General features: G+C 39.7%; 1 protein-coding gene across 1 annotated transcript in view; it reads right to left on the reverse strand.

The window, feature by feature from the left end:
* ST6GAL2 (ST6 beta-galactoside alpha-2,6-sialyltransferase 2) overlaps positions 1 to 24315 on the reverse strand; it is a 172785-nt gene extending 148470 nt beyond the window's left edge. Inside the window, exon 1 of the mRNA XM_059466902.1 lies at positions 24297 to 24315. The gene's annotated coding sequence lies outside the window, so the exon portion shown is untranslated. The remainder of the gene's footprint in view (positions 1 to 24296) is intronic.
* Between the last annotated feature and the right edge of the window lie 778 nt (positions 24316 to 25093).

Raw genomic sequence — 25093 nt, forward strand, 5'->3', positions numbered from 1 at the left:
CCAGAGTTTAGACAATAATCGGCAGTCTCTCCTCTCTGGGTATGGGAGGAGAAAAAAGAAGCCAAACAAACAAAAACACAAACAAACAAAGAGAGGCAGAGGGAATTATCTGTAAAATATTTAAATCTCCACCTTGTAAGATTCATCTAATCATTTCTTGGGCATGAATGCACTTAGCAGAGGTACACTCCCTGGCAGTCCCCTCCTCCAGTAATTGTATTTTCCCTGACATTTTATGAATATTTTTTTTTCCAAAGTAGGTCAGAACCCAATAAAGAGTGCAGAAAAGTTGTCTGTTAGAAACTGAAGCATTTGTGCACAGTAGAATGAATTTGCCAATGCCTTATTACTGATCTAGTGGTGCTAGTTAAGATTACTAAGGCCATGTTCAGTTGAAACTGGCCTTTGGAAATGAGGGTTTGATAGGGCTTAAACCTTCAGTTCAAATGATCTATCAATATTGAGAGCAATTATATAAAGTCAAAAGATAACTTTTCCCTTTGACCCTGCCATTCTCTAGGAAATGCCAATTTACATGGCTCTACTGTCATCTGTCTGCGCAAGCTAATTACTTGCATGCCAAAAACCCCTGGAAACTTGTGTTAGAGTTCTGCCAAGGGTCTGAGTTCATCTCTACATACAAGTAAACCTCTGTATGGTGCCGTATTACCTTACCTGGCTGAATGAAGTATAAGGCAGTAATTGCAAGTTAAGCTATGAATTTTGAAAAACTTTTGAAATTCTGAAGAGAAGAAGGATGACTTAAGAAAGGAAATGCAGGTTTAGCTCTGAAATCTCCCTGTTTATGTAGATAGAAATAAAACCCTTTATTAATTCCTTGGTGTGTGTTATTTTCTTGATCTTTCAGATCTCCTTCCTTTAGGTTCTCTATTGTTCTTACAAGCATACAAAACCCATTGTTACTACATAGGATTATGATTAAAACTGGGATCTACGACACATTATTGGTGAAACTATTTAGACATACCATGATTTTCACATGGTTCTGTAGAATTCATCCAGAATCTATCCCTGCAATGGTTTTGTAAAAACTTGTTGGCATCATGGATCAGGCATCTTCACATGCTACCACAAGCCAAATTTTTCCAACATGCAGAGTAACCATGCTCCAGAGAAGTCCATGGGTGCTGCAAGACCTCACCAGCTTTGCAAACCACCAGTGTATTGAAAAGTACTAAATTCAAAATAAACACCTACATACTTGAAAGCTAAAATCTGAGTTTCAGTCTCTGATGGCATGAAATAACACGACACAAGTAAAGAGGGATTGTCACCTATTATGTCCAACTCTTTGAATTCCTGTATTAGGGGCATTCAATGAAGTCAATGGGAAAAGAGCTCAAAAGAAGCAAAAAGTTCTTTAATTTGGGGTGGTTAATCTGGGACTTGAAAGAATTTTTTTCAGATTCCAAAAGTTTGCATGGTTTCAAGGGGAAAATACACCAGGAGCAGAAATCCATTGAGGGATACGGTCAAACAGAAAGTGTGACTCACTCCAAAGTCCTTCAGCCTCAGGTGTCTGGGAGTCTGGGGAGTGCTTGTGCAAAGCTTTGTGTGTGTTGGGCTCTGCACATACTCAGAGGCAGGACACTGAGGTGCAATTAACTTCATCTTCCGTATTTAAAAAATATTTTACAATTATTTTTGTTAGTTCATTGCTAATTCTTTCCACTCCCCTGCCTTCAAGTACTCTCACCTCTCTTCTCCTTTCCCTTCAATCATGTCTATGCTTTTTTGTTCGTTTCTTTCTTTTTTTTGACAGGTGGCATAATTTGTTTACTTGTTTTGGTTTTTAATTCTTACACTTACCTTAGAGCTACCAGCATGTGCTACAAATAAATTAGTGTTTTAAATTACAGAATAAACCTTCTGGCACTTCTTTCCTGGAAGTGCCCATCTAATAAGGCCAAGGAAACCTGTGTAAATCCAAAATAATTTTTTCTTCAATGAGAGTGATGTGTGGCTAGAGACCAATGTACTCTGCTTTTTAAGATACTTCAAATATCTTGACTGAAGTTCAGGATGAGTAATAGGCACAAAAGTCTGAATCTGACAATCATTCCTTAATTTCTGATGAAGGAAGTCAAGGATATAAAATTCAGAGACAGCATTTCATTGAGGACAAAAAGCACTGAGCTCCTCAATGGTGTCACGAGGATTTGGTTCACAGATTTTACACTGAAGCACTAACACATCCTTACTGTTGCAGTACACAAAATGATGCTATAACTATTCTTTGCACATATTCAGGACTTGGGATAGTGCTTGGACAACTGTTCTCATGTAACAAAGCTGGCAAGATTTTCACTGTGAACACAACGTGGTCATCATCGTAACATTATATTTCTCATCTGAGACAGAAAAAAATCTCATGAAGTCCAGGGACTCATTTGTCCCTTTTGCAGGAATGAAACACAAGGAAAAATGCTTAGTTGCACGGCAGTAAGTGGTTTGTGCTGCTATTCATGAGGTACAGCAAAACTGGATGTTTTCTTTAATCTTAAACATGTTATTAGGTTACAGTAACTGTGGAGTCAGAATAATTTGGGGCATTGTCATTGTAAATGTTTTTGCTCACTCTTGCTAACCATATGCAGAAAGTTCACACAATCTCTGGAGTTCTGTTCCAAGAGCATTTTGTAGTACATTAATAATACATAGTCTTCTTGACAGTGTTGTTGGCGGTTCCAGAGAGAAATAAAAAATAAACTCAGAAAAAATCAAAACCAAATTTGCGTTTAAAAAAAATTGTGCTAAGTTGAATAACAGTTTCTCATTTACTTTTTCAATTATTAATATATTCAACTTGAAATATCTCTTTTCAGTTGCAATAATTTTGAAATCTATGAACTTCCCTTCCTCCTCCCAAAAAGAGTGAAGAGAAAGGGAAATTCAAATTGAAAATCTTGATGGAAAAATTGAATAATTTCACTTGGAAAACGCCACAACAGAACATATTTTTTTTCTCTTATTTTCTTTCAGTGGAAAAGAGCATTTCAATAAAAAGGAAATTAATTGATTCAAACTTTCAGAAAAAATAAATCTGCATTTCTGTCCCTCAAAAAGTTTTAACTGACAGATGTCACACAGCCTTACCATATGAAACTTCTCCTCTTGGTTCAAATGCCACACTTTTCTATGCAACACCCAGAATAGCAGGGTGGTTCTTTGTTTGGCACAAATCAATAGTGCAGAGATTCTTAAAAGATGTTTTATTTCCTACCCTTGGCCATAATGGCTTTCCCTGTTTCACTTAAGGTTTTCCATGAGTTGATCTTGTAGTATTTATTTTGTTTCTGTTTCTTAACACTTCTTCTCATTCATTAACAAACACATCAGCAACAAAAGGAGGGCCAAGGACTATCTCCATCCTCTGTTGGATGTGAGGGGAAACATAATGACAAATTCATATGGAATTCAGTGTGGAATATTTTAGTAGCTGCTTCAGTAACTATTAGTGGCAATTGACAGTACTGTGCTGTTGCATTCCAGCACCAAAAAAAAAAAGTTGAAAAAAACCAAAACAAAAGCTATAACAATACGATACAATTTCAAATTTTCCCTTAAACCCTCCCAATAACTCCAAGTTAGTAAATCTGTTTAAATTTATTGGCTCTATTTTGCTAGCAGTATCAGAAAAAGGGGATGGCTGAAAAACAATTCTTGACTCAGGGCAAGACTAGATGGAGGTGTCCCCTTTGAAAAGTATGTAAAGCATGGAAAGATGTCTCTTTTTAGAGTTTGCAAGGCCTGTGCTTTTAATATTGCAATATTGACCTCTGAAATCTGCAGCAAATTCTGTCTAGATGCCTCCTTGGAGACAGTGGCCTGGTGAAGGAGCAGCTGGGGGGATTTTGGGCAACTTGCAATCCTGCAAGAAAGGAATAGACATAAAGCAACCTAGGTCTAAAGCTGTTCTTAGTCGATGCAACTTGTAGACAAATTAAGGTTGTGACATCATAGACACATGGGAATGCAGATGAAAGTATTCAAATTCAGCATGGAGCACACCATGGAGTTCTGCTTGCTGCAGGACAGGTGAGGATGGTGTGAATTCATTGCTGGCACACTGGGGAAGGTGCCTTGAGCCTGTGCTGAACAGAAAGGGGAATCTTACAGCATACTGTAGCTCAAAAGAACCAAGATGAGCATCTACTCATATTAAAGACAAGTTTCCCAAACTCAACTCAGATTTGTACTTGCACAATTCAGGGACATATCTTTGTCATATATTTTGAGGGAAACTCTGTTCAGTTTCTTAATCAGGACTGCAGACAAAAAATTTCAGAGGATGATGATTATACATACAGGGACCAAGCTCAAATCATCGCATTTTTCTCTCTATTTTACAGTGATTACCATGTTTTCTGGTGTCATGTTAGTTTTGTATTTCTAATGTTTAGGCTCTTAAGCAGTAAAATACTATGAGTGCTTATATTCTTTAAGCCATTGATACAAATTAAATCTTAAAATGAAGAATTTTTCATATTTGGGAAAGCAGAATACAATGAAATCACTGTATTTGTCATGGAACAGACAATTACTACAGTAGGCTTAGTTCAGAATGTTTTCTTCCTTGTTTGAGATGGAAGCAAGGATACTAACAGTTGCAAAAAGTATTATTTTATTATTTTCAATTTATGTATTACTGATAGTGATAAAGAAAATCTCAGACGACTTTAGGTTTCTACCTCTAAGAGAACAATGTTCATAAGGTTTGTGAGTAAAAAATACTCTTGTCTCATTTTCTCATTGAGGTTTTCTACATTTTCTAATAAATTATTCATTGTTTCGCATTATGACTCTTGAGCTTGCTCTCAGATCTATTAAATCCCCAAATAAGTAAGTTTTGTGAACACTGTTTGTAAAGATCGTGTAGAGTCTAAGTGCATTAGTGACAGAGGTCACAAAATATTGAAAGATTTAACCACATATGTGAGAGAAATAAGTATTTCTCCCTAAGGCCTGAGAGGTGGCCTGTTCACATATAGCACAAAGCCCAGTGCAATATTGACACATGATATCCTGCTATTTGGAATTAATCCATAAAATAACACCAGCTCCTGTATCATAGTATTAGGTACTACAGCCCTTGCAGAATCTCAGGGTGATCCAGGGAGAGGTTTTATCATTACAGTAGTCATAGAAAGAGTGGAAGGAAATGAAAGTGAAAAGTGAAATATTCTTAAATCCACAAAAGGGTTTTTTTTAAGTTAAAGTTAATTGACTGGTAAAATCTCCTTTAGTGCTTTTTTTTTCCCCTCAGTCAAGTTCACAGCAGAATATCAATGAGGTTTGTTGAAATGGAAACTTTTCACTGTGCATAATTAGAGTAAATGAAACGTGCATCCATTCTCAATGTGCTTCTTTTATTTCTGTAAAATTTAATTTCTTTAAGAATTGAGGCAGGAAATAAATGGGGTGAATGTCAGCTTACATGAGAAGGGTTTCAAAATTTCAAGGCCAGCTCAAGAACAATGATTGAATCAGAAATCTTCCTCTGTGATAGTGGCAAACACTACTTCTCAGCCAATTTGTGTGCCTCACTTTTGCCTGTGGAAAGGGGCAGTGCTAGCAAAAATTGAGCATAGAGAAGCAGAGAGATTTCCCCTCAGTATGCCACTGGAGTAGCCTGATGTGAAAACCTGCTACTGCTCTGATGCCTTGGGTTTTCTAAGTGTCGAGTACTATTAGTACAGATAGAGCCAAACTGTGTTGTGTTGTGACTTTCTTGAGAGCAGATCCCATGAGGGATTAGGCTGAGCCTGTCAGAGCCACCTGGTTTGTAATCTGTGTCAGATCATAGAGAGAGCTGCACTTGCTCCACATCAGCCTGTAGAGGAGATGGGAATAGGGTTTTGGCGATTCCGACCTCTGGAAGTCAGGAACCAGTCAGGTTAAATCCCAGGGGCTGTAACAAACCATAATTCTCTCCATTTCAGCAGTGGCCCCACCAGTGCTGCACTGCACCATGACAGGAGGGTGGGCCACTGATGCAAACAGAGAACAGAGGCAAGAAAGGAATTTATGTCCTCCTCATTAGCAGGTGGGGATATGGGGTGAACTTTATCTGAGGACACACAGGAAGACTGAGCAGAGGCTAAGGCTGTGTTCTGAGCATCACATCCCTGGAAATGTTCTCTCAAGCTGGAGTGGTCTGTCCACTCCACTTGCCAGCTGAGCCTTTACCACCCACTCCCATGCCAGTGCTCCTCTCTCGCCCCAGCTGCTGAGTGGCACTGGCTGAGGCCACCACCATGGTGTTCACTGTGAGCTGGTTTTTCTGAGCTCCTGTGACAAGCTGGGAATGTGTGTGTTGTTAAAAGTACGAGAGTACAGAGGACACATGGCAGCCTGCACTGACCATTGTCCCTCAGATGAAGTGCTGTGGCTTAGCCACACTCCTGGGAGCACACCTCTTGTCTCAAACCAACTTTTCCTGGCTTGAGTGCCCACAAGGTTCAACAGTAGGGGTAAAGTGCATGTGGAGAGCAGAAGTGACTAAGTGAAAAGATACATTTCTGGTTATTTAAACCATCCCCGTGGGGCTTTTCAGTATGATTGAACAAACCAAGAAAGCCCTCTGGATGTGCTCTGTCACATGGTACTCCTGGTGCACTTTCATGGATGCTATCAGGATTACCAGAGAAACCAGCATAACAGTGATCTGGAAAGCTTTACCTTGTCAGATTAATTACACTGAACTTCCAACCATGAAATGTAAAAAAGACAGAGGCCAATGCGTATTTCACTCAGTGGGGCCAGTTTTCTTCATTTTATTATCACTGGGTTTGTAAATGTCAGAAGCTGAGACACAAAACAACAGAGGATGTTAAAGTGGCTGTTTACCCTCTGTAGTTCTCTGCATTGAAATGCCTCCTGCTATAAAACTTGAATTTTACAAAGCCTGAAGCAACACTCTGCTGCTATTATTCACTTATTACTCTGTAGTTAATAACAATTGCTAAGCAGTCTCCCAGCACACGCAGGGCACTGTCACACCCAGCACTCTGTGAGCAGGCTGCCTGGACAGAGCCTGTCCTGAGGAGCTGCCAGGCTGAGCAGACCAGGCTGTCCCGGGCAGGACACGGTTCTGGACAGCTGCCCACCGGAGCAGACCGAGCACAGGGGCCGTGGCTGGATGCCAGGCTGCAGCTGCCAAACTGTCTGCTGGGCAGATCATCCTGACTTGAGGAGGCTTCTCAGATCAGTAGAATTAATTACTTACTGCACATGTCCATATCTCTCCTTTTAAGTAGTTTAAGGGAGACTAACTTTGTGAGGCTGGAGGCAGCTGGGATGAGTCTCAAAGCAACACATTCAGTATCGCACAGGAAACCTGGCAAGGGCTGACTGGGGGGATTTTGTCCCAGTTTATCACCTGTTCCACAAAAGTACCTTTCTTCTCCAGTTCATGAGAGGCTAGTGTTTGACTTAAACCAGACATAAATGTTCACAACTCACTTTAGGAGGAAGAGAGTTGGTTCACAGCATCCTTCATTCTGACCCCCAGCTCCTCCACTTTGTGCAAAGAACTAACTTATTTTCTAGAAACATCATCCTCTTTTTTTCATCCTCTGAAAAATGCTACTCTTCCACTTTAATTTTTTGTGTCCTATGAATTGATGAGATACACATAGCAGCAAGAAATGAAAATATGAAACATATTGCTGTTAATTTGTGTCCACATAACTTGGTTTATCTCAGAAAAAACAAATTTACTATTTCTAGAAAACAGTCATTCCTTTATTTCATTTACAAAGAATTTCTAATCTAAATTTCAGAGAAAAAGCAATCTGTTACATTCAGACATTCATGTGATGAGGTGATCTATCAGGTGCATGACAAACAAATGCGTTTTCTGTACAGCATATTCAAATTCCTCCAGTACTACTTCATTTCTTTCCCCAAAACACAAACAGTGGTAGCTTAAACATAGACTGATCCTAGATCTGATTTAGCTGTGCTTGAGGAGAGACTATGTTCATGTCTTTGTGTTTTTGGTTTTTTTTATGATTCCTCTCTCAGACTTTTTATCCTGCTGACCCTGAGCAAACTTGTCATGGCAAGACGGACATCTGGTTTTACAGGCTTGGGCAAAGTAAGCAAGACTAGGAACAGAAAAGCAGAACACTGAGTTATAAATGGCAAAATCCCAGAAGCTAAACTCAAGGAGGGGCAGAAATTGAAACACTAACACAATATGAAAACAGGAATGCCATTTAAATCAACAATGTAAAGGGGCAGTCTGCTATGGTAACATGGGAAACTTTTCTAGCTCTCTCTTTGTCTTTAAAGGGTTTTGTTTCTCTGCATACAAGGAAATTGCATGCTTTCTTGAATAGGATTCCTTGCTATGATGCTATTCCAGTTACATCCTTGAAGCAAAGTTTGTACTAAAGCATAAGCCAATTACAGTGTAGAAACTGAAGAAATCTGGGCCATATAGGGTGCATATAGGAACTATTTCCTCCAGTGTAATAACATTTTCTGTCCAAGGCATGTTTCAAAGCTTATGTCCGCAGCAAGATAACAATGCTGCAAATTTAGTAGGTATGCTATCTAATCTCCAGCTGAAGTGACAACCATAAACAAAAAAAAAAAAAATTACCCCTGACAACAGGCTGACACTACTGGCACATCAGTCAGCTCTGATATGCTGATCACAGGGCCCACTGATCAGTTTCAATATCCTGCCAGGAGCTGATGTATTTGTACAAAACCATTCAAATATGTTCCCTTCTTTCTGCACAAGCTGGATGCTGTTAGGCAGCAGCTTCTCTTCCCCAGTCCCCCTCCTCCTCAAGGAATATCTGGCATGCAGAGGTGCATAAGGCCTGGTCTGGTTGTCACTTCTCATATCCTGGTGCTAGGGCCATCATGAGAGGAACTCATCTGGAAGAAATTACTCTTCAGGGGCTGCTGTGTTTTGCATTGTTTTGAATTGCTAAGGTAAAAATATTTGGATAAGGCTGTTCCTGTCGTCTCTCTGAGCTCCATATATCTTATTTCAGGTACCACAAGCAGAGCTGGCTAAGTAAGCACCAAGTGCAGCATCTGCTGGGCTCTCTGGAGAGGTGTAGCCTGAACAGGCTCCCTCTCTAGGAAAGAGCCTTAGGGAAGCTTGGGGTTACCCCAGCTAAGTCTCCTCCTGGAACTGCCTTGGGGCAAGTGCTGCCCATGATGGGGTTGCTTGATTGCTGTCTATACAGAGTGCATATCAGTCAAGAAAATTTCCTGCCCTGACAGCAGGCACTAGAGTAAGTATGTAATATAAATTGTGCAAATTACAGACTTTAAATAAGAGCTTTAAAGGGCAATGAGAAACGTCACCATAGTCAAGCCAATGTGTTTCAGATTAGTTTTAATAAGCAGAGAAGATATAAGGAAGGGACAGGGATATTTTTCAAAAAAAAATCTTTTGAGGATTAAGGAGTGAATCATAGAGTCATTTAGGTTCAAAAATACCTAGATTTGTTTAAAAAAATCGAATTACAAGGAGAACCAAACCTAGTAACTTGGAAATCCTATAACATTGACAAGCACCACATGAAACTATATTAAACATTCTCATAAAAGGTAATGTGCTCTTCCTGCACAGTGTACAGGAGCTGAGCATGAAGACTTTGAGCTGGATCATCTCTAGAGCACAACACCGGGGGAAAATAAATTATGACCTTTTGGGCTCCTTTTATATCCCAGTTTGTTTTTTCTTCACACCCTCGATTATCTCCACCTTATATTTTTATTTGCACCTCATCTTTCATCCTTTACCCATCTTTCATCATTTACCCATCTTTCATGCTTCTAGACTTCAAATAATCACTTTTAAGAGGAGAGCTCCTTGATAGGATGACTGCATTGCCGATTTTCAACAGATTTCATGTGCCATCCTCTGACACACCTAATCCTAGTTTCTAGCAGAAAAGGGATGCTAGGTGTCCAAGGCAGTGGCACAGATCAGGTATGACAATTTTTATATTGGTTGTGCCTTCTTGCTACTTTACTGTCCATTTCCTTGAATTCCTGTCTCCTCCCATTCAGTCTTCTCTGAATTGTCTCCTTTTTCAATCTCTCAGTTCAGTTTAATTTCTCACTTCTATTTTCTTTTCCTCTATTCCATCTTTCAAATACACACAATCGTTATATTTTTGCTGCTATTACCAATAGCCTAATGATGATTAACTTGTATTTAATTTTACATTGTTGGATGTAATTTTCATTATGCTGTTGAGAGAAGTGAATGCACTGAGTCTCATAATCACTGTCCATGAGCAGAGCAGAGCAGAGCATTTCAGGAATCAATGCTTGTCCCAGGCATGCACTTCCCCACACATCCATTTCCTGCCACAACCCATGTTTATCAGCTTTCAGGGCATCCTGAAATTTGTCTGATAGGAGGGTATCATCCTTTGCAGAAAAACTTATTAGCATATTTACTTTCACTTTCTAGGCATAAAATGTTTACTAACAGCATTCTGATATTTCAGATTACCAATACCTTTTGCACATCTACTATACCAGTTACTGACAAGCAACTGAGTTCCCCTAATGATGATTATTCTGGGACACAAACACATTGTTTTCTAAACTATATTTTCTCAGCCTTTATCCCAGCCCTCCTCAGTCTGAGAAGTTGAAAATCACATTGCTTTTAGCAAATGAAGGACACAATTTCTTTCGTGTTTTGATGAATGTGAAGGATCCACAAGTTCTTATGCCTTTTCCTGTCCAAGCCACAATGGAGCTTGACCTAAGGATCCAGATTGTGGAAAGAAAATAACACATGACTGGAAGGAAAAGAGCACAAAAATAGCATCAGAAGAAAGCTTTTCACTTTGCATTTTCTTGGGCTGTGTATGTCTCCAGTAAATAGAAGTGGCACAGTGGCAGACAGCTCAGGCTCTCCCTGGCCAGCCAAACAGAAATTAATAGGAATTTCTGTGTTGAGTGAGGATATTGGGAAAATCATGTGTCCATATAGAAACAGCAGAACCAAGGGAAAGGCAGCCATAAGTCATGGATTAATTCATGTCAAGTGGGTTACTATGAACCAGTGTCTGAGGAAATGGAGTTGAACATGCTTTACTGGGACACCACAGCTGGGAGCAGTGGGAATATCTGGGAAATGCTCCCCAGTACACAGGCCCCAAATGTGCAGCACTGGCATTCAGGGCCACAAGCCAAGACAGATCCCAGCAGGATCCAAATGGTGCTCAAACAACACGGGACCATTCAGGGGAGAAGTCTGCATGTTACATAGGTAAAAGCTCCTACATGAGGTGACTTTCCATGCTCTACAAGCAATCAAATGAGGGCTACTCCTGAAAAAAAAAGCCTAAAAAGGACATTCTGAATTTTTCCATGGGCTGTCCAGGAAAAACAGGAAAACTTAAATACCAATGTAGGCATCTATGTAACTACCAGCAGTTTTAACACAGTCTGTGCCCTACTGGGTGCCATTTGGGGAAGATTGGGCACAACTGTCCGGCCACTGGTTGCCCTACTTAACTTACTTAAATCAGAAAATATTGTCATGCACCTGTGTCTTTTGGGGGAAGCCAGCACTGCTCTGCTGCTTATTGCACATTGCACCAGGCTGTTTGCCATTTTTTCACAGAACTTATCTATCTTGTGACATTTCTTTCCAGCATAAAGATTTGGTTGTTTTTTGGTTTTTTTTTGTTTTTTTTTGTTTTTTTTTGTTTTTTTGCTAAATCAGTATCTGTGGTCTGCCTTCTGCTAGCTTGTTTAATAGGTTTCTTTTTGAAACAAACAGAGAAAAAAAGTGTGTGTAGGTATAGTACAACAAAATGCATCAATTAATTTAGGAATGGGACTTTTCTTCTTTACAGAAGACAGCAGGCCTCTCTATTCTTCTAGTATATGTCTAAATGGAAGAAGCTCCAGATAGCTGATGACTAGATTTGGTTGCTAAAAAGTGTCTATCCTTTAACATTTGCAAATTCATCATTTTCAGGCAGAGTTATATTCCTAAAGACCTATGACTGTCTTATTTGTGACAACATGGAAAATGAAAGACGTACGTAGAAAACTCATATGTGATTGTATTATCAATAATTTCATTGTGTTCTTTGAATATTTCTAAGCTTACAAAACATGAGGATTTCAGAGCAAGAAATTTTTTGGCTGCAACTTTTCAGTAAACCTATTACAGTAGCAAACCCAGCAGTTTGCACTGTATGCTTGAAGAACATTGTATCTTAACATGTTAAGAATGCCCTTTGGATGGAAAAAAAAGGCCATTTATGAGCACCTTACTTACTAAAAGCATTTTTGCTCTTCATTTCTCTTTCATACTTATATTGTAACTAAAAAATTGTAATCCTGAAGTGTGTCATCTTTTCCCCTATTTTACACAGAAATTCTCTCACAATTCAAGGCTAAGAAGGACATTCAGGCAATGACTGAAAGAGAATAGTATAAAAATGCACACTGATTTGGATTTTCAGAACTGATTAGAAGTTTAGGTACTAGCAATTTATGTGCTGTTTCCAGTTTATTAAAAGTTAAAATTTATTAGCACTTGAAAAGTACCATGTTAATCAAGGTAAATTAACTAATCTGATTCCTTGATTGCTAGACAGTTTACCATTTCAGAGGTACTTTAAACAAAACTAGTTTAGGAAACATTTTCTGACAGCAGATCAGCTAAAACTATTACTTGCACTGGGGAAAGATAATTTTTTCTTTCATGCTTTTTCATATGTAAATTCTCATATGTTTTCAGTAAATAACTATTCCATATTGCTCCAGTGGATATTTATTTCCTTTTCTTGCACTTTCCACTTCAATACTTCATTATATTCATCCTGATAAATATTCTGTGTGCTACCACCCTGCCTGCTACTCCAGCACAGTACAGAGGAATAATTCATGGACTACAATAGAGAAACCTAAGCCTGCCACACCAATTAGAAACAGTTCCAGCAGGACTGATAGTCTAACAAATCTAGCATCAGACTCACTTCTGAGTGCATATTTTATGTTTTAGAGATATGTATATAGTTTTAAATGGATAGACTCAAGAACACTATTCTTACTTAAGGGTGAAATTCAGACACACAGAAAAAATGCACTAAGTCAAGCTAAATGAATTTTCATTTTATCCCACAAGAGGTGGTGGAGAGGAAAGCAAATCTTCATTGTCTGTGAGAGTGCTTCAACTCTGATGATGGTGGGTGAAGTCTACCCTAAACTCGAGCCCTGTGGCCCCTTCAACAGCATTTTCTCCCGAGCAGCCCACATTCATTTGGGGAGGGGATCATCTCAGGTGAAGTTAGCACGGAGAACATGGGGCTGCACAGGTTAAGGTATCACCTCTCAGTTATCTACACACACTGGAGATGCTGGGCTGAAGTCTGCTTCATCCTTTGCTCAGTTCTCCGACTCCAGAAGAAGGTTCTGCATGAATAAAAGTATGTAACAGAGAATTGCACAAGCAGTCTGTGTGCCAGGCTAGAGCTCCTTACGTGACAATATAAATTCTTGTCTGCAGCCCACGACACCTCCAAGAACAGAGACCGTGGTTTCTGCCAAACCCTCCTGGCAATGCTGGCACCAGTGCTTTGTGCTGTTTAAGCCAGATGCTTCTTATTTAAGAAAGTTATTGGAAACATATAACATAACTAAGAAACTGATAGTATCTGTGCTCATATCTAGCCAAGCTGTACAGAACTCAAGGCTGGTTTCCTTTAGGAGTGGGCTGAAATTCCTGATTTTCTGAAGCAGATAGTAAATGAAGTTGGGGGACTAGAATTAACTTAGGAGAGGAGATGTGGCTGTGAGGTTGTTCATCAAGTGAAACCTTTAAGGGGGATGTGACACTAGAGTGAAAGTCTCCTGCTGGGAGGGAGGAAGCAGAACTGACAGGCATAAGGAAGGAGGATATATATGGATAAGAAATTATTTTAAATCCTGAAGTATTTATGTATTTCTATTTGCCCTTTGTATATTATCCTATCTGTTCTTGCTCAATGGTTCAGATATCGCTAAAAATATGTAGATCTATGCAAATCTGCAGACACCTGGCTTGTGTTCGGGTGATATTGCCAGTAATGCAGAAAGCTTGGTTAGAAAAGTTAAAAACTAATAGCAATAGATTGGTGTACCCACAATCCCTACATTTCTACTTTTCTTTCCTCTCTTGTTTGTGAAAGACTGTCTGCCTTGCCTGTCTTTCTTCAGATCTTTTCCATTTCTAGTGAGAAGATGTCTAGTGTGAAAATCCTACCTCTGCTTTTACATATCCTTTGCTGTCCACAACATTCAATAGTGTTGATATGGTTTTGGCAAGATGTAATTTTTGTTTTATACCTTTTTAAATCCTGTTCTTTCCAGACTGTCTCTCTTTCCCTTGAGAAGTCTTCCAGTCTATAAAAAGGAATGTAGTCCTTTAAAAATCCAAAACACAAACAAAACAACAACCTTGAGAATTAGGTTTTGGGAAAGTAAAAAATATGTGCAGTGTGATAACTAAGCATGGGCAGCTATGCTGTGTGGCAGAGATTGCATGCTGGATGTTTTTCTTATGCTCATACTGATTGTAGTTATCTTTCCAGTTTCTCACGGCTCATAAATTATACACCCCTGCAAACCCTGCCAGTTGGAATTCAGAATTTTGTCCCTTTACCACTGGGAGAAATTGAACAATTAATGAAGCAGTGACAACTGGTGCATCCTCCCTTCATGGGGAGACAGGGACAAAACACATCCAATGTGGATGCAAAATTCAGTTACTAATACCTCCTTGTGAAATTCCTTAGGCCTAAATCTGAAAGAAGAACAACCTGCTTTAATATTCTATTTCAAAATGTTTTTGCAAAAAAAAAGCAGGAAAAATAGGATGATGAGGAAGCCATCCTGCTCTCCTGTTCCCCTGGGTGACAAACATAACCAGAGCTTTTGCTGTTCTCTGTTTTTTGTTACAGCCACGCTCCAGAGACACATGCTCCGTGCTGCTGTAAATACACTGCTTGGAATGTCAGACCTGATTTACTCTGTTTTTTGGAAAGAGAACAAAGAGAGTCAGTTCTTGAACCCAATAATGACAATAAACAGCAGTTGTTTGAAAATAGCCCAGGCAAGGGACTAATTAAAGAGAGTGCTGCTTCTGCAGTTAACTATTATCCATACTATTCCTACTAGCTGTTACTCATAGTGTAAGCACTTCCATAGGCATTAACAGTGTCACAGCTTGTCAAAAAGTAGTCTTATGAGCCAAGCCTTGAAGAACAAAACATTTGTGTGTCCTAAATTTCCACTGTAGTGACGATAAGTGCTGTGGTTTAATCCCAGCCAGCAGCAAAGCACCACATTACTGCCTCTGACACAGCCTCCTCCCTGCCCCCAGGGGGAGAAGAACTGGAATAGAAAGGTAAACCTCATGGGATGAGATAAAAATAACTTAATAATTGAAACATAATTATAATTATAAATATGTTAATAATATTAATAATTATAATAATAAGGAGAGGGAGAAAGAATAACAGGACACAAGAGACAAAAGCAATGCACAATACCATTGCTCACCTTCCACTGACTAATACCCATCCCATCCCTGAGCAGAGGTGGCTCCTACTGGGTAATTCCTCCATTTTAGGTGCTGGACATGATGCTCTATGATGTGAAATACTCCTTTGGCCAGTTTGGGTCAGCAGGACAAACTATCCTCTCTCCTGGCTTTTTGTGCAGCTCCTCATTGACAGAGCATGAGATGCTGAAAAATCCTTGACTAAGGATAAGCACTACTTTACAACTGTCAGAGCACCTGTGTGTTATCAGCACTATCCTCATACTGAATCCAAAACACAGCACAGTAGTACCAGCTACTACAGATTAAAGAAACTGTCCCAGCCAAATTCAGGATAATAAGAAATGTGTCTGTCCTGAAACAAAAATGGTAAAACCAAACATGATCTGCTAACTTGGATGTCACATTTTCTAGCAGAGTTCTTTTTGGATGCATTTGTGTGGCATAACACAGGGTTTTGTGAGGTTATCCAGGCTAGTGTGGATTCTGGAAGCAGCATGGTGCTGTTCAGAAAGTCTCCATCGAGGTGAACATACCCTCCTATTGCAGCTATGTTGCTTTCAGCAACTCAGTATTGCACCTTATTGCTAAACCTAGAAATCCATATTTAGAGTTTAGTACTTTTACTTATATAGACCCATATAGATATGTCTCAGATGCCTATGTTTGGATTCCTGTTTTTAAAAACCTTGCCTGCAAGGTTTTGCTCCAAAAATTGAATGCTAGTCAAACTATCCTATCTAAACATGTTAAAATAGTCTTACTCCTGTAAATATGCAAGGCATCATGCAACTCACTGTTTTCAAACAGATTACATCCTATATAAAAGGGGGGGCGTACTCTACAAAAACACGAGGCAACTGCAATAAATTAAAGTGAAAGTTAAATGTTGTCTAAATTCTTATGCATGGAGCTCCGTCACACTTCTGCTTTCTGCATCTCCTTCTTCTGTGATTATTCAAAGCTTGTACTTTCCTAGGAATGAAAACATCAGCCCCAAAACGGAAAATTTCATGGAAGCAACTTTAATGGTGACATCTTCTGAGTGCCCTCTTGTCACTAGCAGTATAATTTTTTCACATGATGTGTACATAATTTTCTACGATGTCTGAACAATGCAACACAGTCAACAATCATGTTCCTGTTAATTGACAGATCTTCACTTTTATAACTGTTCTCAATAAAAAATCACAGCTGATGCTGTCAGGTTAAGAATCTCACAGCATGAATTTGGAGCCAAGTCAAACACAAATTACCCTGTGTTCACACTGGTAACTCCTTTTTTGTTGCTGTTTGTTTGTTTGTTTTTTCTGGATCTGTGAAATAAGAGCTTTGAATTTATTCTGATATGTTGCTGTTTATTGCCTGTACTGGGCCACCAATTTCTGAACCACTTGACTTGAGAATCTGTGCTGTGAGTAAAGTCCCTCTTCTTGCTTCTGGCCCTGCCTTGCTGCTGTCTGGACTCTAGGCACTGCAAACCAAAATGCCACCAGAGACACCAAAGAAAAATGCTTTCTTCTTGGCAGCTCTTTCTTTGTCAAACAACAGTAGTGCTAACTTCACCATATCACCTTTTCATGTATACAGTTTTCATGCTTTCTACAAAAATTCTATTTCCTTTAGTTCAGAGTTACCCTTAGCTGCCTGGCCCAAAGCACTGCATCTATTGCAGTCTGATGGCTCAGGGCAGGGATGGCAAAGAAAATCACCTCCATCATCTTAATTTCACACCACCCCCCCTGCAAACTTCTGTGTGTTTCAGCAGGTCTGGTTCTCTCACTGGTATCAAACATGGTTTCTGTGTCTCTGGAGGCATGTCTGCCACATAAGCTGATCCCACAGCTCTCACCTTATGCTTAATGCAAATCCCAGCCTGTGGAAAGCAGTGCCTTGTTTCACCCACACTGCCAAGCCCCACTGGGGAAGGTGGGAGACACAGAACTGTTGCCTCTTGCTTTGCACTACAGGCTGCTCTTGGCTCCATGGAACTCCCAGGTTCTGCTGCTGCAAAAGGGAGTCTGAATATGAGTGGGACCTGCCTTCAGCTTTCCTGTGGCTCAGATAAGTGTCTCACTGGGACACAGAACCAAGGTGTTCTGGCCCAAAGCAGCACGTGTCAGCATCCTTGTTGTCTGGGCCAGTCCTGTTCCCCTGTGAAGTCACTGGGCTCTCAGTGAGGCACTGCCCCTGGCTCTTGGTTTGGGTGTGCTGTCCCACACACCCAGCCTTCACAGATTCTCTGGCTTCAGCAGCCTCCAGGTGCCTGATACATTTAAAACAGTACCCAGGATTTAGCAAGACATTAGGCTGGTGGTTCAACTAAACAAAGCTCATCTCACCTCACTGTGAACCAGTCTGCCAAACAAGCAATTAGAACAAAAAGAACCTCATTATTTTTATTTAGTTTTAATGCTCAAGCCTGTCCCTTGATCCTTTGAATTATAAAGCAATTGTGGAGCTTTATGGAACTGTACCTACCATGGAGCCTTTAATGACCTACTTCTGAGCACCCTTCATGATAATCTGTCTAGATTATCCCACACCAAGTTCCATCTTGAAGTAGCAGGAATTCCTAGCCTTCCCATGAGGTCTATCAGGATGCTTCAATGAACCTTTCTGAGCTTCTGATGCTAGAAATATTTGTCACGGGGAAAAAAATGAGCTTCAAGAAGCTGCCACTCCTATTTTACTGTTCTTTCAGGAGGCAGGGGGAGAGAAATGGTGTTTGTGGCACTTCTCTTTATCTCTGTGGAGCATCTATTTCCAGAGATTGTTTTGGCTAAGGATTTCTTGCAGCTGATTTCCAAAACCAAAATTAACAAATTAGATTTTGGTCCTTTCCCTCTAATAAATTTCACACAAACATGGCTCAAATGCCTTAGATGTATTTGCTCCTTGAGTTTGTAAATATCTTTTTGAAGAACATTAGAGTTCTTTAATTTTGTTTGGGTTTGGGATTTGGGCTTGGGTTGTTTTTTTTCAGTCCCTCATTTCATTTCATTGTTCAAACCTTGTTATCTGCAGCCTTACCATAGGAGGTTTTTTCTCACCTCTACTGAGATAGGCATATCTAATGTTTTCTTGTTGGTTAGTTGGTTACACAGATTGGCCTCCATCATGTAATGGATAGTGAGTGCCTGGAAACAGCCTCCATGCACTCGTTAATGAGTGGAAACACAGGAATTTGAACTACTAATACCATTTGTTCTGCAAGTAACAGGGCATCTGTATTATCTGCATTCCATATTTAAGTGAATGGTGCTGGCATTGCAGGATGATGGGTTAAAGGTAGTATTGTTTTTCCTCTTAAATTCCCTTAAAAACACTTTCCCTCTTCCCTCCTTTCCCCCACCCCAAGAATAGAAGGCTTGGATATACTTGCTAATGGATCTTGTCCATGACCTCAGATGTGTTGATACGATGATGCTGTAGCTAGAACAGCAGGAGTAGACAAAGCTTGTGAGTGCTGGATACCAATGTACCACTCTGATTCTAAATGGGTCTGTACTAAATACAGAGGGATTGTTTGCTGTGGAAAACAAAGCTAAAGAGTCATTCTGTCACTGAAAATAATTTGAAAATATATTCAAAATACGTTGAAAATGTACTGCTGTAACCAGCTTTGCTTTCTGTCATATGCTCTTTTTCCAGTTGGACAGCTTTCACCCTTCTTTGTTCATTCTAAGATGAGCCATCTTCTCCAGCCCTCTTCAAACCACCAAGAAGCAACTCAAAGTTTGTCTGAAAATCCAGATGGAAGATTACAAAATCGACATATCTTAAATGAGATGGATGAGTAATGCAGCTTACTTGTCTAAATCACTCAGCAATCCAAATTACATGCCACATGGTATTCCTTAAGCTAGTCAAGAACAGTTTCCTTTTTTTTTTTTTTAATTAATTCAGTCTAAATGCCTTTAATAACTTCAGAGCTGAAAAGAAAGAGCACTGCTGTAAACAGTATTTTGGTTTCATCTGACCTTTGCATTATGAGATCAGCTTTTAAGATACATTATCTGGAAATATGATGGTCCTTAATTTTTTCCTCAAACACATCTGGCTAATGGATCTTGTCTATATTGATATTGAGAGATATTGAGCTAGAAAAATATGCTCAGGAAATTCAAAGGGGATCTTTAGTGAAAGTAAAGCAGTGCATTGTATCTGCATTGCATCTATAGTGCCTTGGAAAGCATATTTTAGTGGTACTTCTCAATGAGCATAGCAGAACAAATGTTTGCCTGCTTTGCACACCATTCTCATAAAGAAATAAAATTGTCATTTTTAAATCTAACATTGCATCTACTTATAATTTCTAAAGTTATGTTCTTCAATATGCTAGCAGAAAAATACTGATCCTATAAGCTTCAGCAACATCAGGTAACATCTGTGGGGAGTTTAATCAATAAATAAGCTCTCTTCTGTTGTCAAGCATTTTCACCATCAAATGACTTTGTATAATGCTGTGAAAGTGGTCAACTATGCTGTGACACTAAAGAGAAAAGGAAATTTGCTGTCTCAAAGCATAGGGAAAGGAGAATGACAGGTTATAATTATTTCCCTGGAGACTCACCAGTGGCTTTGTGGATAACCTTGGAGGTAAGAGCTGATGCCTCCTGGGATCTGATCTTAGAAGCACTCAACAGGGACACTTGGACCCTGCAACAGGAAGCAACCTGACACCAGACGTGCCCCCAAAAGAGGACTGAAGCAGCAATTTCAGCAAATGGGACTGCCAGATTTCCTGCATGTAGGGAAAAGACGTGAGTGCTTTGTAACATGCCAGAATCTGGGTGCTTGCTCTGATAGTAAGCTCTGGGGAGCTGTTTTGATCTCTAGCAAGAAGACAGCAGCTTGGAAAAAACCTCTTGGGAGTTATGTTCTGTGCTGAGCCTTGGCTTGAGTCACCTTATTGACCTCTGATTGGATGCATCTAAAAGACAACAAGAGTTATGAGATGGAGGGATCTGGATTTATCTTGAGGCATTTTACAACAATTCTGTTAGAAATATAATTCTGTTAGAACTAACTGAAGGAGACCTTTTGCATCACACTATCTGAGTTTTCTTTTTAGGACCGTCATCATAAACTAGGCTTTTAGTTGAGCTATAGAGGTGGTCAGTTTTATTCTGTCTTTCTCAGCATAAAAAAAGATTTCCAGTAAAGTTTCTGTGTTGTTTTTTCACACTAATATTTTTACTCTTCTCCCTGTCCTGTGTTGTGACTATTTTAACTTGTATTGTCCCCTCATTGTGCTCCCAGTAGAGAACAAGAGAAGAAAGGATGTAGAGCAGCTGTTCTGTACAGGTTCCCTGTCCCCTGAAACAGCGCTTGTTTACTCTGTGCTGCCCCGACAACCAGGTTTAATGCCTCTGGGGTGGATGGAATTAATCACAGATCAGTTCACTGACCGTTTTTACTTCAGCTGAGAGATGGTTTCTGGCTCTTTAAAGGGGGCAGAGTACACCCTTTAAATTTTGTTGAAATATATTTTAATATAAATATACTAAATAAGAAGATAAGAGCATGCAGTACACCAAAATCTGCTCCTGTTTCACACAGCCTGTTACAGCCAAATGCATCAACTTTTGTTTGGGACACAAACACAGCAGGATTGTGGAGTGGTGTTTTGATTGTTCTACACTGAAGGTGCCAGCTGTCAGAGATGTGAGTGGGTTTCTGGACAGAAAGAGAATTCTTCAAGAATATGCTTTGTTAGGGCACTTGTCAGCTCATCACAGATCCACCTTATCGAGTCAGCTGTCAGAACCAAACACTTACTGCAGTCAGTTGTGGGCAGCTGATAGAACTGTCAAAGAAATTGGTATTTCTCAGTATTCTTGATATAATTGCCACATACATTCCCAGACACCGATTCCAGAAATGATATGCTGAGTCTTTTCTTCAAACACTTGGATGAAGACATTATAGTATTTATTGAGAGGATCAGCTGTAGATGGGGGAACAGAAGTTTTCTGAGACTGCTGCACCAGTCCTGGAAAGTGTCTGGAGTCTGCAGGTGCTTCTGTGCCCTGTACTCTGAGGGAAATGTTCCCCAGTACCACTGGCACCATCCAGCTGTCTGAGGCTGATGCTAAGAATATCAGCTGGTGGTATGTGGGGAGAATTCTTCCAAAGGAGCACCTAAAGGCAGCAGGCAGGACCTGTGTAGGTGCTGCCTGTGTAGGTATTGTGCATATAAAGCACAGCCTCTCTCCCCAGTATGCTGCATAAGCACAGAAGACAGATAAAGGGTGCATAGGTAGAAGGAGAGGAAGAAATATTTTCTCTTTTTTGCAGATGAGGAGACATCCAATCTGGAGGTCTGAACACTAGCCAGTGAACATGAGGGTCAGAGTCCCAAAAAAGGAATTGTTTCCCAATGTTTCCCATTTTCCAGTAGCATTGTTTAAGACGTTCATGAAGAGAAAGGAACAGTGTTGCATGTGAATGGAAATTCCTAGGTGTTGTGGCAATGTATTAAAACACATTGCATTTGACTACTTGTCAAGTACAAAATGCAAGTGGCTAATGCTGCAGTCGAATGCATTTTTTCAAGAAGTCAGCTGCTTTCTTATTGCATTTATAAAATATATCTCCATGGAATTATGTTTTCTGAGACATGAATCAACACAACATATGTTACAGTGCTTCAGCTTTGTTTTCATAATGAAAAGAAGCTGCTTTAATAGCATCTGTTATAGTGCTAGGAACGTATCCTGCCACAGATTCTCCATGTAAAAAACACCAATTGCAAGTCAAAGAACTCAGATCCAGGTTTAAAGGAATGGGATGTGATTATGCCTGCTATTACCTAGTTATCTGTTCTGCTCTTCTTCATTTCTATAAATATTTAGCAGAGTTAACACAGAAATGCAGTAAAGGAAACACTCAATCTCAGTATTATTTCTGGATATAGACCAGCAAGGAATTTTTTCTTCTTTAAATTAGCAAGGAATTTTGACTGCAAAGTCCTATTCAAATAATTTTTTTTTCCTTTAGGATGGTAGCTTTCCTTTGCTGCAGTCATCTTCTAAAATATACATTATAGATTATCTTCCTTTGAGAAAATAGTGAAAGGAAAACTTGCTGTACTGGGACTTGGTAAACTGCCTCTAATCTAATTTATATTACAGGGTACCAATTACTGGGGAATTCATATACTACTAAATGTCACTTCCAGTCTTTTCCTAGCAATGACAAAAACAATTTGTGATTCATTCTAATCACTAGAAGGCCACACATAATTCCCCTCATAACTGCAAGATTATGGCTTTTCAAGGTCCTTTCACCCTTCCCACTGCCCTGCAGTAAAAGAAAATAACAGTTGTTTGGATTTTGAGTTGTTTCTCTGGGCCCAGAAACTAAAAGGCAGTGACAGAACTTTTGAATAGTTTTCTCTCCTTTTCACCCTGCCAAAGTGCAAGGAGTTACAAAAAAATGAATAGTTATGATCAGAAGATTGCACTAGGCTTTTACACATGCTAAATAATCTGGCTGTACTTAATATTTCATATTTCCATGTAGCCTGATAGACATAAATGTGTGCAACGAGTGGAGATGTGATATTTGTTTCAAAGAGCATTGGTCTAAATCAGAGCCATGGAGATTTCCCAGGGAAAGGGGAAAGATGGAAGATGTCTAAGTACAGCAGTGAGGGCTTTTAGGGTAATAAACTTAAAAGCAGAGACACCAGTCTCTGCTTCCTTGGTTTGGTTTTGCAATTCTTATAAACAGAATTGTAGTCAAGTAATGCAAACAAAAGTCACAGCTGGCACAGGGAATACTCTTTGAAAATCCCTGTTTGTTCAGTTGACAATGATATATAGATCTTTATGCTTTAGTGATGGATATTGAAATGCCTGGATTGATAAGTTTTGCTATATATAAAAATAGATAGGGGAAATATAAAACTTTGACATATAAAAGGATGATAAACCAGAAATATAATTTAAAAGAACTCTGCCAGTGCTTGAGTGTCTGGCATTTTCTGCTTCATGAATTGTAATCTTTGTGATGGGGGGCAGGGAGAAGAGCTCATTTTCACTCAGAGAAGCAACAGAGAGAATTTCTGATGAAAACCCAGGTTGTCTTGAAGGCACATTTAGATCTCCCTGGCTCATACTGTCAGGGTCTGAAGATCTTTTTATCAGCAAGATCTTAAGACCATTCCTGGTGATCCTCCAGGAACAACTCCCCTAGGGCTGCTAGGGAGGATGGAGTAAGGCTCTGCCAGGTGACACATGATGGCTGCAGGGTGACAGTCAGATCAGCCCGAGCACAGGCAAGGCCTCCTGCCCACCCCTGACCAGGGATCTGCTCCTGTATGGATGTGTGGGCACACAGCCACAAGGAGGGTGGCCTTGTCTGTGAGACAGGTCATCCCTTCTACAGCAAGACACAAATAGTTCCTGCCTTCCCACATTTCTGTGAGAAGGGGGTAGGCAGATTTCTTGTGACATGAGTGAGGGTCTGCAGAGCATACACTGCCCATGATAAACACAGATTTTGCCTATCAGAAAAGATGCTTTCCTCATTTTTTTTCTTGTGCTGAGTTGCATCACCCTCACGGAGCAAACTTCCAATAGGCAGAAAGGTCATGGCATCTGGTCCCTGGTGAAATGTCCCCAGTATTTCTCCACCATCCTGATCTGATATTAAGATGTTTTTTAGAACATCCTGCCATGCTGATAGCAAACAGACAGCACAGTTCACTTACTAAAATGAGTGTGATCAAGGCTGAATTTGACACAAGGATGTGGCATTGAGCTGGAGAGCTACCTGTTCCTGCTCTTCTTCAGACTGGAATTCTTCTAATTGAGCTGTTTCTTCTCCTTCATACATCCAAGCAGATGTTGAAAGCAAAATAAACTTAGAAAAGAGAACACTCAGTTGTACTCAAGAGTATTCCAGCAGAGATTTATGTAGTTAATGGATGAAAACACAAAAGAACCCCAACAACAGCCAGACCCCAAACATCTTCTTCACTTATCACTTTCTTCCCCCTGGAAATTATTATTCTCAATATTGAACTCCAGTATCATACTTAATGTACTAAGCAGCCCAGGTGATTATGCAATTTTGACAACATTTTAATTTATTGATGAACTAATGTTGACTCTGACAACCTGGAACATGAGACATTCTCCTACTTGCAATTTCCACTGCTACTTGTTACATCAACTCACTTATCAATCCCCTAGTCCTTCGCATCCCTTTCCATGATTCCCCTTCACCATAACATAAAATGACTGAGTTTCAGGAAGCAACATCTATTCTGTGCTTGGCTAATCTCAGTTTTAATATTTGCTTGAAAGTTGTCCCTTAATAAACATTGAAATCTTTTGGAAAGGGAAAATCTGTCAGTATCACTCTTTTGACCTATAGAAAAGATGTAAATTTACTCATACAGACTGGAAAGACATCACTGCAGACCTGAAATCTAATCCTTTGAGCTATCATGTTTGCTCAGTAGCAAAGGAAATAATGTCTAGGGACACTGAGTGGCAGTTTCAC

Source organism: Ammospiza nelsoni, chromosome 2, assembly GCF_027579445.1.
Source record: "Ammospiza nelsoni isolate bAmmNel1 chromosome 2, bAmmNel1.pri, whole genome shotgun sequence".
Lineage (NCBI taxonomy): Eukaryota > Metazoa > Chordata > Aves > Passeriformes > Passerellidae > Ammospiza > Ammospiza nelsoni.